Below are 16,208 nucleotides of genomic sequence, written 5' to 3'. Positions count from 1 at the left end.
CAACTCCTCTTTGTGTCTCTACTACTGGCCAAAAGAATGTTGTCATTAAGACTCAGTCTTTGTAGCAGACACATCATGACTAAAGCCCACAAAACCATCTTACATCAACACAGATGCCTAGAAGAGATATCAGCTTCTTGAGCCACCAGAGAAAATTCCAAGAAACATAGGCCAAGGTAGCTTCTTTATTAATAAGACATATTCACAGCATGCAGAGGGGAATCCCACATTGTTAGTGATTGATGGAGAGGATCCAGCCACTGAAAGTTGTGCCGCCCCTGAGCTGATGATCCTGGGTTTTATAAGAAGGTTAATTAAGCAAGCCATGAGGAGAAAGCCATAAGCAGCACCCCTCCATGGCTTCTGCATTATCTCCAGCCTCCAAGATCCTGCCCTGACATCCCTGGATGATGAACTGTAAAGTGGGAATACAAGCAAAATAAACCCTTTCCTCCTCATGATGCTTTCATTCATGCCTTTTCACACATAAAATATATTCATTCCATACCAATAAGCCCCAAGTTTCATTTAGCTGACAATGCTTCATACAACCATTTATGTTGTAGACTTTATTATGCATCATTAATTTAGGAAAATATAAACTGGTAAAAACTTGTATACTTCATGTATATGGATGATGGAAGGTTGCACACATGTCTATGGCTTAGATGAGAATTCATCTTTCCCTTGTCATAACTTGTTCTTATCCTGATACCTACAAAAGAATTGATGACAAATGAAGAAATGACAGGTTATGTAGACTCATCTCCAGACGAATAACAGGGAGACATTGAGAGAGAATCATGTAAACAACACTGGCATCTATAGAACCTTTCATATTACAGAGGCATTATAGGACAAAATTGACTGGAGAGGTAGCTCAGATAGTAGAATGATTGCCTAACGTGCAGAGTTCCAGATTTAATCTTTAGCATTACATTAACTTAGTGTGGTAGCATTAAATTTCAGAAGCATTATAGGACAAAATTAGCTGAGGATGTGCCTAAGTTGGTAGTCTACCTAGAATTCATGAAGTTCTGAGTTTCATCCTAAACATGGCATTAAGTGGTTGTGATGGCACATTCATACAATCCCATCACTCTGAAAATGGTACTGAAACTTAATATTATTTTAAATACAGAGTTATCACACTTTCAGAAATAAAGACTTTCCCCAAGTATTTTCCACAAAAGAAATTTCAATTATCCAGAACCCCAAACCATCAACATCATCATGACTCAGTGACTAAGGATGAGTCCACACAGGGTCCTCCTGATAGATCAGCAGGTCATCAGGCTAATCTTGAACCATAATTGTTTCCCTCTTTTAGAGACAATGTCTAATGTAGACCTTATTAAGTTTGGACTAACCTTGTATTCAAGGATGAGCCAGTGGTGGGGCACATGCCTTTAATCTCAGCATGAAGAAGGCAGGGCCAGGTGGATCCCATTGAATTCCAGCCCAACCTGAGCCACAAAGTGAGTTCTAGGATACATAGTGAGACCATGTCTCAAAACTAGTGAAATATAAATTTGTGCAATTCTCATACTGTGGATTATCATCAACGATGACACATCTAGAAAGTCACTAGATAGTCCTCAGGCTGTGACTGCTAACTTCCAAATTTTGTCTGAATACCTAGAAGTCAGAGGTATCCACACAGCAATACCCTGGAGAAAACAGAATAAAGTGACTACAACCAAGAGCACAGTCCTGCAACTAAGGCTCAGAGGTCATTGTGGAAAAGAAGGGGAAACAGGATGGGACTTCCAGCTGCTCTGGATTACTATTTGACAACCTGGAGCGAGGCACCCAATCTGTCAAATGAGGCAGCTGGGAAAGAAACACAAATGGCGCCCAGAGCTGCCATAGTGAACCAAGTGGAGGAGCAGATGGTGGCAGGCAATGATGGTTGGCTAGATGGATGATCAAAGTGGCAGCAGGAACCAGAAGGCAGGGGTGGAGAACCCTGCCCAATGCGGCTTCTGGGGGAGGTGATCAGGAACTGATGGAAGTTCTTTGGAGAGTTCGAGTATCAGCTTCTCTGCCACTGCATAGGTGGGTATACACTGACCTGATTGTAAACTAGTTTTCTTCCATCTAGATTTTGAGACCTCTTCTCTGATTGGTTCCATTTTTTACTTTATTTGCAAACATATACATTCAGTCAATCAGAAACCAGATAGCCCTATAAATTTGGGTGAGGTGACCTCTGGAGGGGTAAAGTCATTGAATGGTCAGAGAGGGAGGATTCCATACCCTACATTCTGGCCAGAGCCTGGCTTTTGGGCAGGTTCCTGGCTCCTGGCTGAGGGCTGAGTTTCCAGATGCTCTATTAAGAAGAAACAGTGTGCTGAAGACTCACAGAGACAGACAAGTCAGAGGGTTGCTGTTCTGAAGCATCTTTCTCAAACAGAGAGCCTTCTTGGGATCCCACCACTTCAACCTGTGGGACATGAACTGTGGACACAGGCTGTGGAGCACATTCCTGCCTCTGCGTCTGAGATTCTGTCCCTTAGCTGAAGATGAGAATTCATTCCTGAGGCTGGCTCTAGCCCTTGAGACTTACCCAGGGACAGAAGACCAGGTGTGCAGAGATATGATGTTCACAGTGTCTCATGGTGGGTGTCCTTCGACCACCATGGGGTCTCAGTGTTTATTCTCTCCTTTAAGTCCTTGTTACCACAAGGTAAATAAAGTTCCCTTGTTGTCTAGTTATTGTCTGCTCACTCCATCCTTAGGAAGAGAATTGACCACCTCACAACCTACAAAAAACATCCTTACATTTTAAACAAAGAGTTTAAACAAAGAGTTTGGAAGGCAGAGGTTTATCAAAGCATATAAGTTGGTAGCCCACTCTAAACAATTCTATCATCTTCAAAGTTCGTGCCATTGGATGATGCAGGAAAGTTGGTAGAAACATGAACAATGCTGGACTTTGTTTCTGAAATGAGAGGTCTCATTTATACCATGCTGGCCTCGAATTTGCTTTGTAGCCAAAAATGATATTGAACTGATCCTCAACTGGTCCTCCTGCCTCCACCTGCTGGAATGACAGGTAGGCCCCAGCACCAAGTCTATGATGAGCTCGGTATTGAACCTGGGGCTTCACACGTGCTGAGCAAGCACTCTACCATTGGAGCTACAAACCCCTTCCTTAAAACTCTATTTTAAATAATCAGTAAGTTGACAAATGTACACGGGAGCAAGCATTCCAAATTACAGGACACATCTCAAATTAGAGAAAACTTCACTAATAAATTTCCAAAATGCTGAAATTGAAAGTGTGTGCCATGGCACACAGAAACGAAGTCATTTCTTCATTTTAATTTAAGGGGCCAAAGTGTTTTTTTTAAAATATGTAAAGTTCCATTTACCATTCTTTTCATGGATTATCACCAGTGACAAAACTGAATGTCTTCCCTACTATTGTTTTTTAAAAATATTATGATGATGGAATGGCCCAGGCGGCCTGCAAGCCAGGCAGAGGCTGCCGCCAGGGCAGTGCAGGATCCCCGGGCGAGCGGCAGAGTCAGGCGGCTGGATATGGCAGACAGAAGAGTAAATGGACACAAGGCTATACATAAAGCTAAACATTTATTACTTAAAGAAAGGGAGACATAGACAAACATAGAGAGAGACAGAAAACACGTGTGCACACGGCAAGAGACGGACAGGAAAGAAGAAAGTCAAGATGGCGACAAGGTCAGAAGTGGCTGGGGGGTGGGCATGGCTAGCTCTTAAAGTGATCGCAAAGGAATAACATTCCTGAATCCTTTTTATAATAAAAAGTAGAAGGTTAGACATTACAGTTTGAAGGAATTGGGGCGGCGAATTCTCAAGACTGCTTCCGGCTGATTTGTGGGCGTCGTCTTTGGGGGGGGTGAGGGAGATCTGAGAGAAGCTGGGTGCTGTTTACATCCTGGCATAACTGGTCTCTGTTCCCGACAGGACAGGTGTCTGTGGCATGGAAATGTCTGGTGTCCCTTGTATCTGGTTAGGGTGTTGGCAAAACAGAGGACAAAGTTAAATTGAGAAAAAAAAATTTTAGGACCAGGGAATTGAGAGGTTTGTATCTGGCCTGTTTATGATGGGTTCTTTAATTTGGCTCCCTGGAACTCATAAGAAAAACAGAAGTTTTAGACATATATACTGTATCAAAAACTCCTTGAGTTTGTAAAAACAGAAATTATAATGAAAAGTATTTCTATTTGGTGAGACAATCTGACAAAACCTCTCAGCTATCAGATTGTCAGAGATCTTTGAGAAGGATAAGATTTTACTTGAGTTACTGATTAAAAAATGACAGAGAACTTACTTGGTTGGCACCCAGAGCTACTCTTTTTGGGTCCTCCCTGGTCGCTGAAGGTTGCATTTGACCTTGTTGCTTAATGCAGAGCCTGCCAGGCTTTAGAAGACCCTAAGAAATTTTGGGAAGACAGGCCTACCTTGACCTGGGCACCTAGGCTGTCGATTCCAGTGATTTTGTCCACGTTTGGAGGTCTCCAGTTTAGGTGAAAGGCAGTCTTTGCCCAATGGTCAGCACTTGGCAGTCGAAGCAAACTGCAGATGAACGTTGGTCTTTGACGGTTTGTCTTCTGTCTTCTCGGAGGAAACAGAGTGCTTGCTAGGAGCCAACTTGTCTCTTTTTGTTATGGAAAGTTTTTTAAATAATTAAATATCACATTCCCCAGATCTCTGAGCAGTTGAGGGTTGATTATTAGGTATAACTGCAGGATAGAATCTGTCTGGAAGGTTGGGTCTGAGTTTGACTGTACTGACTCTTAACAGGTAAGATCCACATTTGTAAAAAGACAGACAGAAAGAAAAAAACTGTTTGTAACATTAAGATTAGTGGCAGAACTGACAATGGTAGAAAACAGCTTAAAAGTACATACCAGTTTAAAATGTGAGACTTATGATTTTGTAGTCTGAAACGAGATAAAATGAACAATCATTATATATAGAAAGATTGAACAGGAATTAGGCAGAGTGCATGCTTCTGATGGGCCCTATCAGAAAGCATGTCAGTATGTAAGACACCTGTAATCAGAGTTAACGAGATCACCGAGGAGGGGGAGAGGAAAGGCAGGACATATATGAGAATGAGAGAACTTGGTCGCGTGATCTGGCTCTCAGTGAATCTAGTGATAAAGTCACCTGACCCCAGTGAACATGGCGGTGGCCACGTGTTGTGGCTTGAATGGAAGACCACGGGAATTTTAAAAGCCACGGGCTGCCTGGTTGTTGAATCGTGAAAAACCTGCATAAGGCTGGTACGACTTGTTTTCCCAGGCCAAGACCGTGAAAATCCTGCAAAAACCGTGGCATCTCAAGCCTATGGGGAATGGCTCCCCACTTGAGATGCAAGTGAACATTCAGATATGTGCCCAGGCGTCCGAGGCACACATGGGAGATGCTAAAGACCGAACTGGATCAGCCAATTACATTCGTGAGAAAGATAGGAAGGAAGAAAAGCCTGAAATAAAGAGGAAGGAGGCTGGGAACCCCGGGTTCCCAGTGCGGAAATGGTGGGAGCTGGCCAAGCCAGCTGTCCCAGTCACAGGCTTAACAGAGGACACAAGCCGTAATGAATGCCAGCGAGGGGGCAGAGAAGTACCCCCCGAGCCCAGAAACACCGGGAGGACCAGTCAATCCTGGGTTAAAAAGGCTCAGATCAGCTGGCTGGAGTGAGGAAACTTACAATTAGAAGCCAGTGTCGTTTGTAGGAATGAGTTCAGGCAGTTGGCGGTGTTGAGAAGCCCTTGGTCCCGATTCAATCCCGGAAGTTGGTGATCAGAGTCCCGGACGAAAGGTGAAGCTGGGACTCTGGCCCTTGGCAGGTGAATCTCTCGAGTCCACGGCACCAAATATTGTTCTTTAAAAAAAAAATATGATGATGGGATGGCCCGGGCGGCCTGTGAGCCAAGCAGAGGCTGCTGCCAGGGCAGTGCAGGGTCCCCGGGAGAGCGGCAGAGTCAGGCAGCTGGATGCGGTGGACGGAAGAATAAATGGACATAAGGCTATACATAAAGCTAAACATTTATTACTTAAAGAAAGGGAGACATAGACAAACATAGAGAGAGACAGAAAACACGTGTGCACACGGCAAGAAACGGACAGGAAAGAAGAAAACCAAGATGGCGACAAGGTCAGAAGTGGCTGGGGGTGGGCGTGGCTAGCTCTTAAAGTGATCGCAAAGGAATAACACCTACACCCAACTGCAAATGTTGGACACTTCTAGAAGTTTTATAGTTTGGATATATTTTGGTTTGTGATGCATTGTGAGTCAATATTTGTACATGGTAACGTGATGGACAGGTGTTCCTTCTTTGGCATAGTCATATCCAATCTATCAGCAATATGTTTGAAAGTGTAATTTCTCCTCCAGATTACATTTGTGACTGTTAAAAAATCATTTTAATGTATGTGCCGGTCAATGTCTTTCATTGAAGTGAGGATGTCAAGGATTGAGCAAGGGTGTTCAGAACATTTTAACAAAAGCATGATGCAGATTAAAACCAGGCATCTCATGGCCTCAGTTAGCAAAGAGGAAGAAGAGACTGGACTCTCACTGCTCACTCACAGTGGGCAGCAACAAACATGAAGCCCTCTGACTGAGCCCCACCTCTTAAAGGTCCCATCACCTCCCAGGATCACCACACCACTGACAAAGCCTTTAATAGACAGCCTGTGTAGCTATTTCCTATGACGTGAAACATTCTCTCCTGGAAAGAGGAAGGAAACAGAGAAATCTATGAAAACACAAGGCTCAAAAAAGTCAAAAAGTTACAAAACTCACAAATGCATCTCTGAAGGATGGAAGCAATGAGCAACGCTGATGGGGAGGGAGATACTCTCCAGTGCAGCTGCCTGCAAGCTGTGCATGGAGTGCCAAGGAGGCAGCTTAAATGAGCCATTGCCTATGCTGGGGTGGGTTTGGGGGTAATGCCACTGTCTTTCAGTTACATGTGCTCTTGTGAGCAACACCCAATAAAATCATTGGCTCACCAAGCTACAAGGTTAAAAAATGTTGTTCATGTGGTGCCAATAGACATCTGCTCATGACTCCCTAGAAGAAGGCTCACAACAAAGGGGACAACTCCAGAATACACTATAGCCAGCAGGAAGCAGTGTCCTCTGCAGAGTCCTATAGACATCTCCCAGCAGAGGGATGAGATTTCTTCATTGTTCACTGTAGAACTTATTGGGTCTCTGGTGTAGTTATAATGAGCAGTATTGTGGGAATCTAGTAGAGTCATTGTGTCTAAGGTAATGTTAGAATGTAACAGTTGTTTCTCACTGTATCTAATAACAACAGAAAGTAATAGTTAGAGGTACTTAGACCTTGAAAAATGTCATAGTAGAGAACAGTGATTGTTTTCTTGCTTTTCAGAGTTGTTTTTCTGAAGGGGTTTTCCATCTGTTGCATGACCGTTGGTCACAAGACCATCCTGGCACACCTGAGGTGTCTTGAATTATTGAGTCCTACAAAGAGTACATGATAAGGACTAAAGTTGATGGTTTCCTTCAGAGAACATGCAGAAGAGATCAAGGGAGTTTTGATATTAGGAACTTGTTTTACCCATAAAACAACCTTTGTGTAACAATCAATAAAGATACTTTCAAACAGTGGTTCAAAGTTCAGTCCACCAGAGGCTGACCTTCCTGATGCTAAAGAGCCTATTTGCCTTCTAGAGTGACTCACCTTCTTTGAAAGTCCCACACAACACAGAATATCAATACATGCATGAAAATTGCTTTTATCTACAGCCTAACATTTTAATTTGTATCTAATGATTACAGACATTGTTGGGTCTAAAAGCAATTTATTTATCTCTTGTGTTTTTTCCCCCTTTCCTTTTACCCTGTCTTCTTTTGGATTAAGTTTTTTGTGATTTATTTTGTGACCTAGTATACTAACCAAAGTCCTTGTTATGTTGGCATTGTTACTCCTTTAAGGTACAAAGTATAAACCTTCAACTTATCACATGTCTATATGGCTCTATTTGGCTTATTAGCTGCTTGCTCTTTTCATTGCTATGGGGTTCATATATACACATTGAACTTATCACAACCGGTGTTCTAGTGATGTTGTATCACCCCACATGACACATGAGAACCCTACTCTAGAAGAGAACATCCTGAATTCTCGGCTATTCAGTTCATACATATTATAAACTTCACACAGAGACAGGGCCATAAAGATGGCTCAGAGTTTAAGAGCACTTGCTGATCTTCTAAAGGACCTGAATTTTATTCCCAGCAACCTTGTGTCTCACAACTGCTTCTAACTCCAGTCCCAGGGGACCTGATAGCATGCATGTGCCACACAGACTTACATGCAGGCAAGCATTCATACACGTATAATTGAAGGCTTCTAAAAACCAGACTTATCCATTCATAAGTGCATCTCTCACCCCTCATCAAAGAAGCTCCTTTTTACAATAATCCAAGATCATTACAGAAAGACAAAACTAGTCAAATGAAGAGATCAGCTCACTGTGAACTGCCTGTTCCCAGTAAATAAACTTACAAAATAACCAAACAAATTCCCTAAGGCTCCAGAAGCATCACAGAAACATTGTAAGAGTCAGAGAAGAAGACAGCTGCTTCAAGAAAGTGACTTCTAGAAGAAGCAGAGGAAGAGGAGAGAGGAAACCAATTTGAGGTTTCATCTTACCACAGCAGGAATAGCTGAAATTAATAAAGCAGATGACAGCAGACGCTGGCAAGGATTCAGGATCTGAGGTAGACTACTCATGGCTGATGGGAGTGTAAACTGACACAGCCACTATGGGAATCATTGTGGAGGTTCCTCAATAAGCTGAAAGTAGATCTGCCACAAGACTCCAGCTACACCACTGTTGGGCATGTCCCCAGGACACAACATTTTACTACAGAGATACTTGCTCATCAAGTCCATTGCTGCTTTATTCATAACAGTTGGAAGTTGGAAATAGCCAAGGTGCCCATTGAGCGATGAGTGGATAATGAAAATGTGGTTCATTTACAATGGAGTGGTATTTGGCTGTAGAGAAACATGAAACTACAAAATGATCAGGATATGGAGCTAGAAATGATCATTCAGCGCAAGGCAATGCAGGCCCAGAAAGACATTGCATGTTTTCTCTTCTATGTGGCTTTTACACTTTCAATACGGGTGTTTCATTTAGAACATCCACAGAGGTTAAGCAACTGGTAAGGGATGGATGGGGGATCTTTCAGGGATGGGACATAGCACATGGTGCTATACGAAGTACGTGGGAATTAGAACAAGAGGAGTGAATGGGGAAGGGGTGACAGCACAGAGTAGAGGGGGAATGAGAGGAAGGATAACTAACACCGAAGTTTCTTTTGAAAAGACACGTAGAATCCTACTACTGTGGAAGTGTCCTAAAATATATACATGGATTAAAGGAATTTAAATGGCATTGCCATATAAGGAAGAAGACAACATCCAAACAGGCATCATATGCCACCCCTAAAACCCCCAGACCAAGAAGAGGCTTGCACTTCTTCTTGCACTGACCCAACGGGTCCCATAGACTGTCCCACCCCAAACATCCCAGTCTATTTCCAATGCCGTTGGTTGCCTTTCACAACTTGATGGTAAACCCGTATTGCTGAAGACACCACATTCTCATGGTACAGAAGAACATGGAGCAAACTAGCTGGTCTGGTTCTCATCTGGAAGCCTCACCCCGACTTACTAGTGTTCACAATGCTAGAAGGTGCTATGCGTGCTACTGGAGGAGAAGAGCAATCATCAGTCTCACCCAGCTATGAGCCCTGTGAGGCACAGTAATGACCACCTGCAAGAGATGTCCATTGGTCCAATAGTGGCATAAATGTTGGGGAGTAACCAAGCACATTTTTAAAAATTGGATTTAAGGCCCGCTCTGCATGTGTGTGTGTGCGTGCGTGCGTGCGTGCGTGTGTGGTATCTTTCTCCTTTACCTCTCTTCTGGAACAACCATAGACACAGATGAGAGAAACAGAGAGAAGGTCCAACTGTGACCTGAGATCCGGAGGTGGATGCAGAACAGGTAGAGAAGACAGTAAAGCAGGGATCTGATAACACAGGAACACAGCTGTTAGGAGACATGTCTCCATGGATTCCTGCATCTCTCTGACTGAGGTGGTCACTCTCTCCCTATCTTGTCCTGCCTATGCACCTCAATGTCTGAGAGCCTTTTTCTGCCCCTTAGGGTATGGTGCTCTCTGTTTCCCTTTCTCTCCATCCTTCAACTCCCCAATCCCCCTACCCCCACTCCCACCTTTCTTTCTCCTCTGTATCTCTGTCCTTTCTCTATCCTCTGACCCCAAGGACTGAGATGTTTCTAGTATGTAACTGGTATCTGACAGGAAGGGGGTTTGTCTCCTTTATCATGACAAGCCTGCATCCTGTTCATCTCAGCGGAACTTGGGGGCACTAACACCCATTGTGTGGTGAATGTGTTCACACTATTGCCTCTTTCTCTGTTAAAATGAGCAAACAACAGCTTGCAGCAGTAAATGAGCCTGTGTTACTGACAGTCCTGATTTGGGTGGGGGTGGATAAAACAGAAGTGGGGAGGTCAAGTAGAGACAAGCTGTTTCTGAGTCTAAAAGTCAAGGCTTCCAGAAATTGGCACACACAAACTCCTCTTGCCCCATGGGGGAGGACCAGCAGTACATCCGACCTTTGCACACTCATGAGCTTGGCAAGACTTTATGAACCCACGACCTTGTTCTTACTGGGCAGCTCAGGTCCTCATTCCACCCCCAGAGAGCATAGAGCATGATGGGAAAGCATTGAATCCTTTGCACAGAATAATCCACTTAGTCATCCACTGACCTTATGGTGTTGCTGCCCCAATGGGACTTGAAAGGTTTTCAAAAAGCAGAAAGAGTGGTGGTTAGAGAAGGGGGCGTGGTTCTAGGAGGAGCTGGCTCGGGGGTGTGAATGTGATCAAATTGCACAGTATGAAAGTCTCAAAGAACTAATCTTTTACGTGAGGAAAATACCTAAGGTGCTGCTGTCCTCCGACATTTCTCAGTGGACATAGTAAAGCACAGAGTGGCTGACACCCAGCCTTTGGGCCACTGTAGTCCAGAAGAAAAGTCGGGTGTCACACCTGATCAGTCTGGCTCAGAGCCTGCTAATGGTGAATATGAAGCAGACAGACAGACAGACAAAAGACAGTGAGACATGAGGAGAGAGGGTTCTAGGGGTTCCGTGGGTAGATAAGCAACAAAGAGACAGGGATATGAAAACATTGTTTTTACTATGAAAACACCAGATTTTAAGTCTGATGAACCCGAGTCCACATCACAGTTCATAGTTTGTTTTGTTTGCTAAAGAGACCCAGGTAAGTGCCTACTCAGCTTTGAGCCTTAAATTTTCTCATCTGGAAAACTGAGGAATGCTAATGATACAGGTGCATTATGGGATGGAAACAAGTGCTGGAAAGTGCAAGACCTGGCATTTTAGTAGGTGCACAGTGTTATGCCCAAATCCGCAAGGTCCCCAGAAAAGCCAACAAGGAAACCAAGAGTCCCATATGTAAAAGCAAAGAGCCATTATTTTAATCAAGTTTGCAAACCCGGTCTCTCCGTGTCCAACGTATTAGAAGAGTCAGAGAGCCTCGAGCTCAATCAGAATAGGATTTTATAGTAGTAAAGGTGGGCATGAGGGGTCTCTGCAGTTGAGAACCCCTAATTGACTGACATTTGTCTAGGGGTATCCTGGTGAGATGTGCTGGCAGGTGATCCGATCTTGCTTGGGTAAGTGCTTGGAATGCCAGGCATTTTCTTTGAATGGTCTTATTGTTCTTTTTAAAAGAATATGATGATGGGATGTCCCAGGTGGCTCGCGGAGTCTGAAAAGGATGGCCGTGAGTCCCTGCAGCGCCATGTGGCTGGGGGAGTCAGGCGGGCGGTTACGGCAGATAAAAGGCTCATAAGACATAGTATTATTTAAAGAAAAGGGAGACATTTATTGCTTAAAGAAGAGAAAAACAGAGAGAGAACAAAGACACACGTACACACGAGACGAGACAAACACACACACGCACACGCACCCACACACACACACATGCACACACCAGAAAGAGAGACAGAGAGAAGATGGCTACAGGGGGAGGTCCAAAGGTGGTTGGGGTGGGCGTGGTTAGTTCTTAAAGTGGCAGCAGAAGACTAACAGGTCTGTTCTTGTATGGGGGTCGGGTAACTCAGCTTGTGGTTCCTCCTGCAGCCAGGCATTGCCTCTGGTAAACCCCAGCCTCCATTTTAATTCATCCATGGCCAGAGTCCCAAGTGATAATGGTTGAAAGTAAAGAACTATGGCCAGAGTCCCAAGTGATAATGGTTGAAAGTAAAGAACTTCCCTTGGGTGACCTGCCCAGACTTAGCCTATCATGGCTGGCCCCCACACTCAGTAAGCACCTGGTAACATGCAGAAATATGAAGACATGGGAAGCTAGAGACAGCCTAAGAGAGACATGGGGCAAGGGTGACAGAACTGGGGCCTGGGTGAGAGAGCTGGGGACAGGGGAAGAGAGCTTGGGACAGGGGGAGAGAGCTGGGGACAGGGAGAGAGCTGGGGACAGGGGAGAGAGCTGGGGACAGGGGAGAGAGCTGGGGACAGGGGGAGAGGGCTGGGGACAGGGGGAGAGGGCTGGGGACAGAGGGAGAGAGCTGAGGACAGGGGAGAGAGCTGGGAACAGGGAGAGAGCTGGGGACAGGGGGAGAGGGCTGGGGACAGGGGGAGAGAGCTGGGGACAGGGGAGAGGGCTGGGGACAGGGGGAGAGAGCTGGGGACAGGGGGAGAGGGCTGGGGACAGGGGGAGAGAGCTGGGGACAGGGGGAGAGGGCTGGGGATGGGAGAGAGAGCTGGGGACAGGGGGAGAGGGCTGGGGACAGGGGGAGAGGGCTGGGGACAGGGGGAGGATGTTTTGTCAGCATGTGTGTGTGTGGTGCCCACAAAGGCTGGAAGAGGGAAACTTAGCTCCTACACCTGGAGTCGCAGATGGTTGTGAGCCACCATATGGGTGCTGGGAATTGAACCAGAGTCATCTGCAAGAGCTGCCAGGGCCTTTAACTACTGAGCCATTTCTCTACTCCCTGACTTTGGACTTTTTAACTGATCGTGTAATAAACCAGGCTGTTTCTCAACTCAGGGTGAGCCAGTCATGGCTTCCATCAACTACACAATCACGATGCGGCATCAGTGTGTCCTATCATCAGGTATGTCTTTCACCTCCAATGAGGTTATGGGGCATTGGTTGCCCCATTCTAAGACAAGACACATCTGCAATTCATTGGCTGAGCTGGTTAGACATCGCTTTACTCACCTTGCAAAGGGGGAAGGTTGCAGGAACCTTGCTGGGAGAGAGCAGACCTCAGAGCCCATGTTCTCACTCCCTCTGTCCCTAGGGCTGAGTAGGCCCTAGAGCTTTGGGGACAAATGCCAGGAAGCCACCTCTATGTGCTGCCCTGGGTAGGCAGCCTTGGTCATCTGTACCAACTCTTCCTGCAGGGGACCACAGTTCTCCCACTGCTCCACTCCATCCTTCATGGCCCTGGCCAGTTCCAGGACCTGCTTCGTTCCAACCTGAGAAGTTTCTAGATACCAATGAAGCTTTTAAGAGGAGCCCTGACTTCCTGTCCTTCTCTGGACAGGTGTCCATGCTGTGTCACTCTGGGGAGCATGCCAACCTTCTCTGTTCTTCCTTCTTTAGCATAAGCCAGTTCCTGTATTCCTCAAATGGCACAGGTGACTAGTGGAAAGGAAAGACCACATCAGTTTCAGTCACACATGTCACTGAGCATGCCCAGTTCATTCAGGAGCTGCAGATCGTGCCAGGCAATGAAAACACCCAAAGGTGTCATTAGAACAGTGTCCATTTGCTTTTTTAAAAATCTAAACCCAAATGTTCTAAATGAAAGCCCATCTAATCCAAAATAAAATAAATAGTTTTTATACTAAGTTTTATTAGAGTTATGCAAAGCTTCCATAACCATGCAAACATTAAGAAATAGTTTCATCTTAATGACTATGTGAAATGCAAACACTTGTTAAAAAAGAAAGAAAAAGAGAAAAGAAATCAGTGCTGGAGAGATGGCTCAGTGATTAAGCGCACTGGCTACTCTTCCAGAGGACCCAGGTTTGATTGCCACCCCCATATAATAGTTAAAAATTATTTGTAATGTGGCTGAAGAAACAGCTCTCAGCAGCTCAAGAACCAAAGAGGAGGCATGAAGTCAGCGACTGATCACACAATAGATTTTTTTTCTTGAGGGAGCAAAACGTAATTCTCTGGGGCAGGTAAAAAGGGAGATACATTGCACCCATGCATGCACACACATCTTCAGCATGCCAGGGTCTCTCATGCCAAGGTCTCTCTTTTTCTCCTTACAGCTTATATATCCCAGCAATGTTGGAGGAGATAACTTGTTGGTTCCCAGTCACCTGACTACCTTGGACCCAAAATAATCACACAGAAACTATGTTGATTAAATCATTGCTTGACCCATCACCTCTAGTTTCTTATTGCCTAACTCTTATATTAATTTAACCCATTTCTATTAATCTATATATCACCATGTGGCTGTGACTTACTGAGTAAAGTTCTCAGCATATGTCTCCAGTGGCTCCATGGCTTCTCTCTGACTCCACCTCTTTTCTCCCAGCATTCAGTTTAGTTTTCCACCCAGCTTAGTTCTACCCTGCAAAGCAGTTTCTTTATTCATTAAAAAAAAACTGCTCTTTTCTCGTTAATGATAATCACAACATACAGAAAGAAATCCCACATCACAGCAAGATCTAGATCTTTCAAGCAGTACAGAAGTTACAGTGTGGAAGCTTTCTATTTCTCAGGTGGAGGACTGCAATGAGCACAAGGGAAGCTTTCTATTTCTCAGGTGGAGGACTGCAATGAGCACAAGTAAACTCCAGAGTGGTGCTCACTTCCCTTACGTGGTTAAACCTTTCACGGATTACATGTGAAAAGCAAATGTTTCCAAAGATCGACCTACATTCCTATCTGAGCAACGTGTTATACATTGACAGAGTATAACCAGGCAAGAAATTTTTCTCAGTCACTTCTTTTGCTGGCAGGCTGCATCTTAGTGTTACAAGGAAAGGAGCGATCATTTTATTATTTAACTCAAAAGGTAATTTTATAAATTATCTTATAAGAATCACAAATCTAGATTTTTGTATATGAAAACAGTCACTATTACTTTAAGTCCTCAGGTTGTGTATCCATTTGTCAACAGATTTTTAATAAATCATATCAGTAAGCTCAGGATGGAAATGGGTACAATTAATTAATCATCACTTTTGATCATGAACCCATCCTAGCAAGAAAGGTTCATCAACCAACAATAGCCAGGCTGCCATTGTTTTTCTTCCCTGACCTCAGTGAGCGCCATGTGTATGTTTTTAAACTTTAAATTGCTCCCCAAGACTTTCTACAGCAAAGCCATAAAAAAAAATCTTAATCTAACTTTACTAACAATCTACATGTCTGGATTCTTTCCAAGGGTGGTGGTTGAATCATTAATCTACCCCAGCAGCAATGTTCGGGAAAAGTTAATAATTATTATTGTAAATACCAGTAACAATGAACAGTGAGGGGCTAGAAAACTCCTGAGAGTTTTCATACAACCCATAGATTATGAGGGACATGGTGACCATGAGGGCAGTAAGCAGAGTTATGCTCAATAACAGCATGAGGTCTTCAGGACACAGAGTCCCAGGGCTCCAAGGCTCACCCAAACTGTTTACGCTGACCCCCAGGTTGGAGTCCAGGCATTCTAGAGCTGTTTGCTGTTCATCTCCCATGGCTTCCTGACACTGCAATTCCAGTTTCAAGGGATCCAGTCCTCTCTTCTGACCTCCAAAGGACAAGAATATATACATGGTACAGGTCCAAACTACACAAACATAAATGCACCAAACTCTCAAATACATAAACTATTTTCTCAAAGTTAAGAGCTAGAAGTAGTGACACACATCTGTAGTCCCAGCTCTTGAGAGACTGAAGAATCGCTGCAAGTTTACGACCAGTCTGGGCTACAAAACAAAACCCTGTCTCAAAATCAAAACAAAAGCATAGAGAAGGGAATGATGTAGCTCTGAAGTAGAGCCCCTGCCTAGAATCCCCAAGTGAGAGGCTGGGAATGTGGCCCAGTGGTAGAGCCCCTGCCTAGAATAACTC

The 16,208-nt window shown here is 44.4% G+C and overlaps 1 long non-coding RNA gene across 4 annotated transcripts; it reads right to left on the bottom strand.

The window, feature by feature from the left end:
• Positions 1-165: 165 nt before the first annotated feature.
• Positions 166-15,073, bottom strand: LOC125404585 (uncharacterized). Of its 4 annotated transcripts, none has more exons than XR_015738384.1 (3): positions 14,606-15,073; positions 6,629-6,728; positions 166-5,878 (listed from the first exon to the last, which is right to left on the bottom strand). It is a non-coding gene; the product is annotated as an uncharacterized LOC125404585 (long non-coding RNA). The 4 variants fall into 4 exon arrangements; XR_007233314.3 differs by lacking the exon at positions 6,629-6,728 and having other exon boundaries at positions 166-3,993; positions 4,449-5,878; positions 14,606-14,871; XR_015738385.1 differs by lacking the exon at positions 6,629-6,728 and having other exon boundaries at positions 166-4,931; positions 5,705-5,878; positions 14,606-14,868.
• Between the last annotated feature and the right edge of the window lie 1,135 nt (positions 15,074-16,208).

This window comes from Myodes glareolus, chromosome 1 (assembly GCF_982192425.1).
Source record: "Myodes glareolus chromosome 1, mMyoGla1.1, whole genome shotgun sequence".
Classification (NCBI taxonomy): domain Eukaryota; kingdom Metazoa; phylum Chordata; class Mammalia; order Rodentia; family Cricetidae; genus Myodes; species Myodes glareolus.
Note: the sequence above shows the minus strand (reverse complement) of the source record. Positions and strands in the feature narration are given on the sequence as shown.